This window comes from Humulus lupulus, chromosome 5, assembly GCF_963169125.1.
Source record: "Humulus lupulus chromosome 5, drHumLupu1.1, whole genome shotgun sequence".
Classification (NCBI taxonomy): domain Eukaryota; kingdom Viridiplantae; phylum Streptophyta; class Magnoliopsida; order Rosales; family Cannabaceae; genus Humulus; species Humulus lupulus.
Window position 1 is genome coordinate 170,591,513 of NC_084797.1, and position 12,398 is coordinate 170,603,910.

Here is a 12,398-nt window from a genome sequence, read left to right on the forward strand (position 1 = left end):
TTTAGTCTAGGTGATTCTAAGGATATTGTGGAAGACTGTGAAGAAATTTGAAGATCGGTTAAGTTTCTTGGTGATACCCTGCAACAGAAAGGATACAAGGGTTAGAGAAATTGAATGAATGACTTATTCATTTCCGCTACATAGTATTCTTATCAGTTTCTCTATTTAAATTCAATTATAGAAACATGTTCTAGGTTTTCTTATATTGATTTGTTTAATATATGATTTCACTACTACAAAAAAGGTCATTTGTGACAATTCCTAACTGCCACAATTGATTTTTTGCGTCAGTTTTGAAACTGACGCGGAATCCCATGATGCAAATCAGTCTGACATTTGCGGCAATGCCCAACTGTCACAAATGCCACGTTTCCGACAGTTGGGCACTGACGCAAATGTTATATTAAAAAAAATAAAAATAAAAACGCTATGAACCCCGACCCCGTGTACCAAGCCCCCAGCCACCCTATGCGACCCCAGCCCCCTTGTACCCAGTCCCCAGCCAGCCACCTACCCCCGCGACCCCAGCCACCTCCATGACCCTTGTGAACCCAGTCAGAGAAAAAAATCAAGAGGAGGGTTTTTGGATTTTGGTTTTTCAAACAATAATCTTCAAAATAAAAAATCTATACAAATTTTTTTTAAAAAACTATGTATAAGGTTCATAAACATATTATATTCATCAATTTAATCTTAAAATAAAAAAAAAATGAAAAAAAAAACTCACCAAAATGGGTCTAGGAAGTCGGAGGCGCCGCTTGTTGTTGGGAGAAAACCTATGTTTTGAATTTGGGAAAATGAGGGGCTCGGGGACGATGGCTGGGATTTAATACTGGGCGCACTGTTTGCGTCAGTGTTATCATTGATGCAAATGCCCCTGCATTTGTGGCAGTGCTCAACTACCACAAATATTGATTATCGGTTAACGGCATCAGTCAACTGTGTTGACTGACACGTTTGAATGACACAAAATGTGTATTTTGGTGTAGTGATCTTTAATGAATTTTCTTTTCCATATCCCCATCATACTACTGCCACTACCACTGCCTTGTCTCGTTTAACTTCTACATCTACTGACATTCCTACTTCCTCTCACTCCTCTACTCCTTTCTCATTCTCTTCTCCACTTCACTCCACTTCATCATCTAATTCCTCTCAGTCTACTCCTTCTACTTCTTCACCTATTACTTCACATTCTTCTTCTACTTCCTCTTCATCTCATTCTGCCCAACCTTCTTCCTCCACCTCTAATCTTGTCTCTCCTATTATTATTTCTGAACCACCCTTATCCTCCCCACCTCTAGTCATTCCTTCTATTGCGCCTACATCTCCCATTTCACCTCCCTCTACAACTACTCAAATAGTATTACCGACATCATCTTTTATAGGTACTACCAACACTCATAGCATGGTTACTAGAGCCAAAGCTGGGGTTTATAAACCCAAGGTCTTTATTGCCTCCAAAGAACCCCATACTCTTACTGATGCTTTACAAAGTGCAGATTGGAAAGCTGCTATGCAGGTTGAAATTGATGCCTTACATAAGAATGAGACTTGGTCTTTAGTCCCTCTACCTACTGGCCGAAAGGCCATAGGGTGTAAGTGGGTGTATAGGCTCAAAGAAAATGTTGATGGTACTGTTGCCAAGCACAAGGCTCGGCTGGTTGCAAAACGATTTTTGCAACAGTATGAATTTGACTTTACAGAGACATTTAGTCCCGTTGTGAAGCCTACAACTATTCAGATTGTCCTCATTATTGCCCTGTCTAAAGGTTGGTCAAACAAACAACTGGATGTTAATAATGCTTTCCTTAATGGAGAGCTCAATGAAGAGGTTTTTATGCACCAACCTCCTGGTTTCAAAGATGCCCAATCTCCTCATTTGGTGTGTAAGCTTCATAAGGCGTTATATGGTTTGAGGCAAGCTCCTCGAGCTTGGTTTTATAAGCTGAAATCTGCTTTACTTACTTTTGGTTTTTCCTGTGCTGGGGCTGATTCCTCTTTGTTTATCCGCATTACTCCTCATCATTGCTCTTTTGTGCTTGTTTATGTGGATGACATTTTAGTTACAGGTAGTTCAGTTCCTATCATTTCAGCCTTAATTACTCAACTTCATCAGCTATTTGCACTTAAAGACCTTGGTGATGTCAATTATTTTCTGGGCATTCAAGTTGAACACACTGCTCAAGGTCTTCATTTATGCCAAAATAAATACATTACTGATCTGTTGTGTAAAGCCAAAATGCAGTTTGCTAATAGTCTCAACACGCCTATGACTGCTGGAGAAAAGCTCTCGGCCTTTGGGAGTGATCCAATACCAGATCCGTAATTCTACCGCAGTCTTGTTGGGGCTCTTCAATATGTCACAATCATAAGGCCTGAGATTACTTATGCTGGAAACATAATTTCTCAGTTCATGCAAACTCCATTTCAAAGTCATTTCAAAGTTGTTAAGAAGCTCCTACGGTACCTTAAAGGCACGTTGGATTGTGGTTTGCTTTTACACAAGTGTTCTCAGCTAAGTCTTACTGGTTTTTGTGATGCTAATTGGGCTTCCGACCCTGATGACAGGCGTTCTACCACTGGCTTCTGCATTTATCTTGGCTCAAACTTGGTTTCGTGGTCTTCCAAAAAGCAACGGACAGTCTCTCGCTCAAGTACAGAAGCTGAGTATCGCAATTTAGCTGCTGCCACAGCAGAGCTTGTTTGGATTTAGTCTCTTTTGTCTGAACTTCAACTCACACAAGTTCCCACTCCTACAATCTGGTGTGATAATCAAAGCACGGTTCTCATGTCCGCTAATCCCGTACTTCATGCGAGAACGAAGCACATCGAGCTTGACCTCTATTTTGTTCATGAAAAGATCTTCAACAAGTAGCTCCTTGTGAAACATACACCAGCTCATGACCAAATTGCTGACATCCTAACAAAAGCACTCTCTAGCTCTCGGTTTCTGTTGTTACAAGACAAATTTAGTGTGGTTCCTTTGTCCACCCTATGTTTGAGGGGGGTGTTAGAGAGTCTCTATCTAGTTAGGATTCTGTTAACATTCTGCTATTGTAATTAGTGTATATACTTTAGGTTGTTAATTATTCTGTTACAACAGCTGTGCCCAGCTGGCTTCCTCCATTGTATATATACTTTGTACATTAAAGTTATTCAATACAATCAATTCATTTTCTCAGTTTACACTTTCATAATAGTGTATACCAGATGAACTGATGGAAGAGAGTTTAAACGAGAATTCAGAAGCAGGAATAAGGGATATGAGTGCGAAGATTGATTGATGAACTCCAGCGTTGATGACACTTAAAATGGGATTAAAAGTAGAGAAGAGGAATCTCTTGTGGCCAACTCCTTAGAGAAAAATATCTCTTGATATACCATATAGCAGTAGGAACTGTATAAAGAACGAATGGATTGTTTTATTGATGGGATGTGCATGTATTTATAGGCTGATTAAAGCCTTTGCAATTAAGTGTATAATCAATATGTTGATTAGGATATTTTCTCTAATAGAATGGACAAGGCCATGGTTTGCTCCCATGGGGGTTAGAATTTTGATGACTTACGGAGTCATTTTGCTGAAAAAGAAAGAAAGAATAAAACAACACTACCTTCCGAATTCATTTGATGAAAAATATAAGGAGTCATTTTTCCCACCAAAACATTTAGATAGACTCTCTAAAAATGCCAAAGAACACTTGAATAATTGACCAAAAACTCTAGTTCAGATGACCACTCTATCAAAACCAACTGAATACTGGGTGTGTATGCACTAATGTATATTAGCTTGTGCAAAAACCAAACAAAAAATATTAAAAAAAGTGAGCTTACCGAATCCCATTTGATCATTGTAAGAAGAAAAAGGTTCAGTGATCTCTTTCTTAGGTGTTATGTCTTTACAAGTTCTGCATATGCCTTCCTCTCTGCCATTTGTTCAAGTTTTTTTAGCCTTGCCTTAAGCTCCTCACTCTAAAACCAAAAACCCATATTAATATATTAAAATTCTTCAAAACCATACCTATAAAAGATTGGCTAACAGTAAAGCCAATATGTGTGTGTAATAAGTTAGAGCAAAAAAATAAAAGTGCAATGTACCTTTTGTCGAGGTTTGGGGCTTGCAAGGACAAACTTTGACCCAGAAAGGAGTTGAATCAAGCTAGGGCGGTCAGTGATATCAGAGGAAGACCAAATCATTTGTAGAGAATTGTAGGGAACATGAGGTTTTGAAGTGAAATCAGAAGCAATTTCTTGAAGCTCCTGAGAGAGTTTGGGATATGTGGAAGCTGGAGTGAGGAATAAGAGGATTGGTTCAGTCATTAATATAATCAATCCAGGTGGTGGTCTTTCCATTTCAGATTGGATTTCTCTGTGTTTCCTAAGGGCTTGAATGGTTCACACTCGAAAAAAACTGTCTTTCCAAATGAATGAATTTGAATACAAAATCTGAATTGATTAAGTGAAAGTTTCTTTCAGAAAACAAAATTGATTGTGATGTCTATCTATTGTTTGAGTATTAAAAAACTGAAACAGTGATTGGTCGCTGATCTGAAATTATAAACAAAAACAGAACATTATTGGTTTAACAGAATATAGAAATAATTTTATATGATAGGAAATGTTTTACAATGATTAAGCTTAATTTCTTTTTAAATTGAAACACAAATTATAATGAATTAAAATTCAAAATTAACATATAAAATTTAAAATGCACAATATACATAAAAGCTGAAATATCAACCAAGATTGTACAAACAAAGTTGAAGTAAATACTCATTTGGAACTTATTTGATTCCATGTGTTTTATCGAAATACATATTTGTTATCTTATGTTTTCAACAATACTTATTTAGTACCCTATAATTTGAAATCATACATATTTAATAAATTGAACTCAAATTTTATTAATATAACCAAACTATCATTAATTATATGAGTTTTAATTCAAATTTAATTACTTAATTACATATAATTGAGGGCAGTTTGATCATATTGATAAAATTTTATTGTTCAAATTTGAGATCAAAGTACCAAATATGTACAATTTCAAATTTCAGGATACCAGATAAGCATTATTGAAAATATAAGGTATCAAGTTTGTATTTCAATAAAATACAAGATACCAAATAATTATATTCTCTTGTTTCAAACATAACACCACCACCTTTGTGAATATTTGATTTTTTTTCTTTAAAAAAAGGGAATGGCCATAATATGAACCACCTATGGAGTACAACATTGTTGATATATCAGCAAAGAACACAACTTAATCACATTCTCTAGCACCCTTTCTTTTAGAAAAAGAAAAAAAAATTCTAAAGGGGAGATAAGTAGACATGTAAAGGGGGTGGGTCTATCCCGCCCCGCTTCCACCCGCCCCACCCCACCCCGATAATTTCTTTAGAGTGGGTCCCGTTTAACTTTTTTTTTAAGAAAATTTGAATTACAATTAAATTATATTAAAAGTAAGAAATGAAATTCTAAATAGGATATACAATATACATTACATTACCTCATTTCAATAAAAAAAAAGTTTCGAAATATATATTATTTTATTTGTAAAATCACACTATACTGGGATATTTGTAATCTATTTTTCTTGACTAAAGAGAAAAAAAAATACTAATATAAAAAGGTACCCGAAATACATATAAAGGCACATCATTATTGTAGAACCAACACTAAAACATCTTATAAATAATAATGTTGAGAAAAATATATAATAGTTACATATATCTTAAAATAATATTTTCTTTAATGTTGGGTTAGAGTATAAAAAAAAAATCGGGATGGGGTGGCCCGCCTCGCTTGAATTAATAGTGGGGCGGGGCGACCCCGCCCCACCCTGGTGCGACCCCGCCCCACCTTGTCTCACCATCCCATTTTAACATGCCTAGAGATAAGCCATTCTTCTTTGGCATAATGTATCAATAAAAACGTTCAATTCTTTTGGCTTAACAAACTTCTTAGGTCCCCAAACTGCAGTAACTCTATATGTGATATTCCCTACATCTAAGCAATCAACTTATACCAGTTTTCACTTTGTGAAAATGAACATGAAACTAGCTACCAAGCTAAAATTCTGAATCCCTTCAAATAAATTCTTGTACTAATATGAATGCAAATAAGTATAATTGAGGAGGGTCATCGTGATACACAATATCCATACAAATACTTATGAACATATAAACAATATTGATTCCATGTTAGTCATTCAGACAATTACATGACTGAATCCCAAAGACTGATGAAAAGAAGCAAAAATTTAAAGTTGTTAGTCAATACTTGTACTTTTATCAGGCATTTTCAGCATATGGGTCATAGGAATCATTTGAAACTTAGTAGCAAACTAGCGAAAAACAATTGGTGGCCTCTCTAATTATTAACCCAAATGGGGAAGCCATAAAATTAAGAAGAACCAAAATTACATACTCTAATTCATATCCAGAAATTATAATTGGGAAAAATATAAGAAACTAAGACAAATCCACATAGGGAATTAGGATCGCATAAAGAATGCAGAGTGAGTTTACTGGAGCTTTCTTTGAAGGAACGACAGAGAAGGCTGGCAATGAGTGGCGGGTGGAGGAGCGACAGGTTGATGCTACGGTGTTACCACTAGCAGTAGAAGAACAAAGATGGAGATGAGAGGGTAGCATATAATGAAGAGGTAATTACATATTATATGAGATTTTTAATTGATTGCGAAAAAATATGGCTTATTTTCAAGAAAAGTTAATCTATGGCTTTTTTTTTTTAATTTCACTTTTATGGGTTTAGTTTCCGTATAAAAGTTTGTTTATGCCATAGTTTTACTCTTAATCAAGTTTTATTAATTTGGAAGGGTATGTTTGTAATTTGATTATTTTTTAAGCTTATTTGATTTTTTTATATTAATTTTATATAACTATTTTTATATTAAATTTTTCCATGGTTGTTTTGCAAATTTTTTATTAATTTTTTTTTTTGTAATATGAATTGTGTTTATTATTTTTTTATTTATTATAAACATTTTTTTCCTTTTTTTTTAAATTGTACATTTTTTTTCCAAAGTCAAGATAAGGTAACCAGTTACTTAATTTTTTTTATTTTTTTTTAAATTTCACAACTAGGTTAAATAACTTTAATCCAGAGGGGTAACCAGTTACTTGTTTGATTTTTAACAGTTGTGTAGAAAATAGTCTTAGAGGTTAAATAACATGTATCAGGAGGGGTAACCAGTTACAATGAGATGAGTAACCTTCGGCCATAAGAGGGGTAACCAGTTACCATAAGAGGGGTAACGAGTCACTCATATTAGAAATGAAAAGAAACATCAAATTTGAAGGAAAAAAATGAAGAGTAAGTATGATTTAGTAACCTAGGTAACCAGTACCATAAAGAACCCAGGAATATACACACACATCAGAACATGAAGGTACCAGTTACCTCCTGAAATATAACGTGAAGGTAACCAGATACTACAGATCTGAAGATAGAAAAGAAAAAAAAAACAGATCTGTAACGCCCTAAACTCCAGGGGTCGTTATGGTGTGCCTTGTAAACAGTGCTAAACTCGCTAATCGAGTCATTTGGCCAAAATCGTGTAACTAAGTATGATTAGCGATTTAGGGATTAAAAATTTTGGTTAAGGTGTAACATTTCACTAGAACGTTTACTGTATACATTGGGATCCCAAAAATATAATTTAAAGGTCTATTACAGGAAAATATTTACAACCAGCCGATCTAAGCGGCAAAACAGGGTTTAATCCTAGTTCCTCTCCTTCAAACCTCGACCGTGGCGATCGAGCAGCTGCATATGTACACATCGTCACCTAAGCTCTTCAACTCAAGGATGGTTCAGCTTTCTTTTGCCTTTACCTGCACCACATAGCACCCGTGAGCCGAACCCAACAAGAAAACTCAATATGCTCATGAACAGTCATATCATGATATCAAATCATATCTGGCATGCCTAGCAAACACAGCTCTATTCAAGCATGCAAATAAACTCAGATAATGTTGGGGAATCAAGGATAAGAAATCTTGCCCTCCTGATTGGATGACTATCAAGTCAATCTTAATCAGATGAGTGTTTCAACACTTGGGGTTCTGGTAAACCACACTGAGTGACTGTCAAGCAAGTCACTACGGGGCTCAATACCCAAAGCCATGAAAATGATGATCAGAATGATCATACAAAGCTTATAGCCCTGAACAGATGAGTGAATATCACTTTGAGGTTCTGTTAACCATACTGAGTGACTGACAAGCGAGTCACTATGGGGCTCGATGCCCATAGCCGTGTAACGAAACCGTTACCTGAGCTTTCTTGCAATGGCTCTAATTAGATGAGTGACTGATGGGTAGTCACTAGCTTAAACAGATGAGTGACTACTGGGTAAGTCACTAGCTTAAACAGATGAGTGACTACTGGGTAAGTCACTAGCTTAAACAGATGAGTGACTGCTGGGTAAGTCACTAACTTAAATAGATGAGTGACTGATGGGTAAGTCACTAGCTTAACAGATGAGAGACTGATGGGTAAGTCTCATGGGCTCAACACCCATAGTCATGTGACTAAATGGTCACTATGGCTCTAAGTGACTAGCCTTTGGCTAGACAAGCGCTTATAATATTCATCGAACTTGAGGTCGGTCCGGCATCAATGCTCTTTTGAGTCATTCAATGCAGATGTCGATTAGATTTAATCTTTGTTGGCTTACGTTGAACATGCTAAGGCCGTTCCTGACTTATGAGTCAGCACTGTGTGACCAGTGCCTAGTACCACTGCCGAACTTGACTAATGAGTCACAGCTTCACAATTGATACTGACACCTTTTCCAATTCTGACTAATTAGCCAGTGCCATGCACAAGTAAGCAATGCTATCAATATATATCTTATGCCAATTATCCAAAAGTAGGGCATTCAACATGCTTACTTAACAGTTGCTAGCATAATTATGATCATGCACAAACACAGAGACTCAAGCTCTAATCAATCTTATACTCAATATTCATGGCATGCCCTAAATACATGTTTCTCGTGCATCACATATATCACAGTTAAATATCCAACATGCATCAATAATAACCATGCATGTCACATATGGGGTGCAGTTTTCTTACCTCTGGTTCGAGTGAGAATTAGAACAAGAATGACCCTTGAGAACAATCGATCTTTTAATCCTTTAGCGATCTCCTAGTCATAACCAAATACAATCTCTGATTAATGAAAATCAACAAAGATAGGGTCTTGATCTAAACCCCACTCTCAGGACCCCGAAATGTACCCACACGGTGAGTAGATTAGATCCCGAGCCTTAAGGATTGAAACCCCGAGCCAAAAGCCCTTAAAAACACTCAAAACGGGGTTCTCAGAACCAAACCGCCCCAGCAGAAATCATGTGTAGCACTATAGCGCTCTCTGATGGGCACTGTAGCGCTTACCCCCAGCCAGATACTCCCCTGAAATCTCTTCCTTCCACTCCTTCAATTCCAACTCGATTCCAATGCTTCCAAACCCCATTTTTGATGCCAAATGAACCCAAAAACCATCCTCACATGCCCAAAGCATCACAACCCCAAGAACCCTAGCCAAAACTCCAATCAATTCCCAACTTTCCAACTCAAAAACCAGCTGAAACTTAACTAGGAAAACATAGAAAAACAAGAGTTGTAATGGCTAAAAACTCACCTTAATTTCAGCAACACACCCTCTTCAATGGTGGAGCACAACCCTAGCTCATCCCAGCTTGGTTCCTTGGCTTGGTTCCTCAAAAGGAGCTTGAAAATTCAAGGAGAAATGAGGGAGAAAAACCATCGAGAGAGGAGGAAGAAGACTCTGTTTTGATAAACTTCTACAGCCTTAATGGCTAATATCTATCCTAGGGGTGAAAAGACCAAAATACCCCTAGGTCAATTAAGGGTTTCTAAAGGCTCCCAAGGGCAAAACCGTCCTTTCGCACCTAATTCGTTAATCATAATTAACACCCTCCAATTCCCGCTATTCTCGATATTCTCAGTAACCAATAAATCATATCCCATTACCCCTTTAATTCCCGGTAATGTTCTAGTCATAAAAATCACCCCGAGACTCACCCCGAGCCCCAACCTTAATCCCGTTATGACCAGACCGAACACTTGCATTTCATGACCGTCTCATGCCGAAAGGCTCGAACAAATCCACATATAATGTGGTACCATTAATAACTCACCCACATGCACGAAAATACACAATTACACCCTCAACGGGCCAAATTACCAAAATGCCCTTATAATTATAAATACACCCATATGCATGCATTTATCATCATATTATAATATAATTCACATAAGCATGCATATAATCATTTAATATCATAATAAATCAATTATGGCCCTCCTGGCCTCCTAATCAAGGTCCTCAACCTTATTAGGGATTTTGGGGCATTACAAGATCTGACCACGAACCAACCTCCTCCCTTGCCTCCGACCACCACCAGAACCCCCCATCCCCTGCACGCAAAACCCCGTCGTAATCCCAGCCATCCCCGTCGTTTTGCACAGCTCCGAAAACCATGAATCGCACTCATCCCAAGCACCACGCTTCTCCCTCGCCTCCGATCACCACCAGCACATCCCTCACCTCAGCCTATCCCCTTCGTTTTGGATTTGGGGGCTCGCAAATGGAATCACATAGAGATGCGCGGATTGGGGTTGTGTTCGTCAATGGTGCGGCTAGGTGTTCTTGGTTGGGTTTCACAGAGGTGCATGCCTAAGTTGAATCTCAGGTGGTGAGGGTGGGTGGCCGGAGATGATGGTGGAGATGGTGAGGTAGGCGAGTGGAGGACAGGGAGGTGGCGGCTAGGGCAAAATGAAAGAGAAGAGGTGGCTTGGCTGAAGACACGATATGGACTCAAGTTTCAGATGAGGAGTTTTTTCTATGTTAATTACCATAGTACCCCTCCTTTTGCTGATGTTTTTTTGTTTAATTTTGATTTCCAATATGTGATTAGTTTCCTCATAAACTGAGATTTTGTTAATTAAATTTTCCCATACAACTTAAGGAAAGTTTAATTCATATATTTTTGCACATTGATGGCTTAAAAGCCATATTTTTTAAAAATTTCATATAATTAATAAAGAGGGGAAATGGGGAAGACCTCTTTATAGCAGAACCTAAGAGTAATTTATTAGTCATTTTAGATTGTAATCAATCTCATCTCATCTGATGTTACCAACAATGTATCACTGACTTTGGCGTCAGTAGCTCCACTAACGTTGTTTATTTTTGTAGTCATATTTTTTTACTGACACCAAAAGTCTTTTTTGTAGTAGTGCGTGTGTATATTTTTTCTTTATTTTTTTTAGCATGGGGAATTTGAAAAAAAAAATTGAGTGAAACATATAATCAAGTGGTGCATTCATCACATGTTCTTTTAAAATGGACAATTGCTTTCTGTTGACGCGGTTCTTCGCCAATAGGTAATTAAGAAAAGAAGAGAAATGGATTAGTGCTTAGGTTGAACCGAAACAGATATATGATCTTAGGAAATGAAATGGTGACTCAAGACACATTTTTTAAGTGGTTCAAAGGTTAAAATCCTTCTACTCCACTAGTCAATATTATTGCTATATTCTGGGTATACGATTACAAGGTATTTCTTATCAGAGAGAATCCAACCCTTATTTAATCCCATGGTCTCCACATTTATAGGAGAAGGCACCTGGGAGTTGGTAAGAAGGTCATCCCGTGACCTTCTTACCTATCGTATCAACTTTGTGACATTCATGATTAATTCCTAAACTTGACACATAAGTGTGGTCAAATCAATAGGTAAGGAGATAATGGGTCGCACGGCCCAACCCAGTCGTGGGTGTCTGAATACGCACGTTCCTGCTGCGTGTCCGAGAAGTCAGGGGCATATCAGACACGTGATGTCTGATATATGCACGTTTACCTTGCGTGTGTTGACTTTACAAAGGGTCATAGCCTCTAACTCCACCTTGTACCACGAGCTGGATACTTAACTCGACCTTCGGCCTTCAGAGTCTGGACTCAGTTCTCAGGCGATCTTGGTGAACCCTAGGGTTACCTCGAGCTAAGAAGGTATGATCTTATGATGGAAGCTCCGGTTTTGGGGATGTCCACGAGATAACCATGATTAGGCCGCAGCTCAGCTCGCTAATCAGCCAGTGAGAAAATCAGGGCGTACATCTGCCCCCCAAGCCCTTGCTCGTGGCAAACGATGTCGTATAAGGCCACAATAGGGAATTTTAGGCTTCCCCATGAACTCTCCACATTCCATACTTTATGCAGGCGCCTGATACGTGGAACATCGTGGTTGGTGATGGTACGTCTTCCGAGAACCGCATTTAATGGCCTAGCCTATGCCCAGCCGTCGTTTCGTACTTCGAGTGGAGGGCCTTGG

At 37.9% G+C, this 12,398-nt stretch overlaps 1 pseudogene; it reads right to left on the reverse strand.

Moving 5' to 3' along the window:
- Positions 1-3,576: 3,576 nt before the first annotated feature.
- On the reverse strand, positions 3,577-4,547 carry LOC133779681 (uncharacterized; annotated as a pseudogene).
- Positions 4,548-12,398: the final 7,851 nt, after the last annotated feature.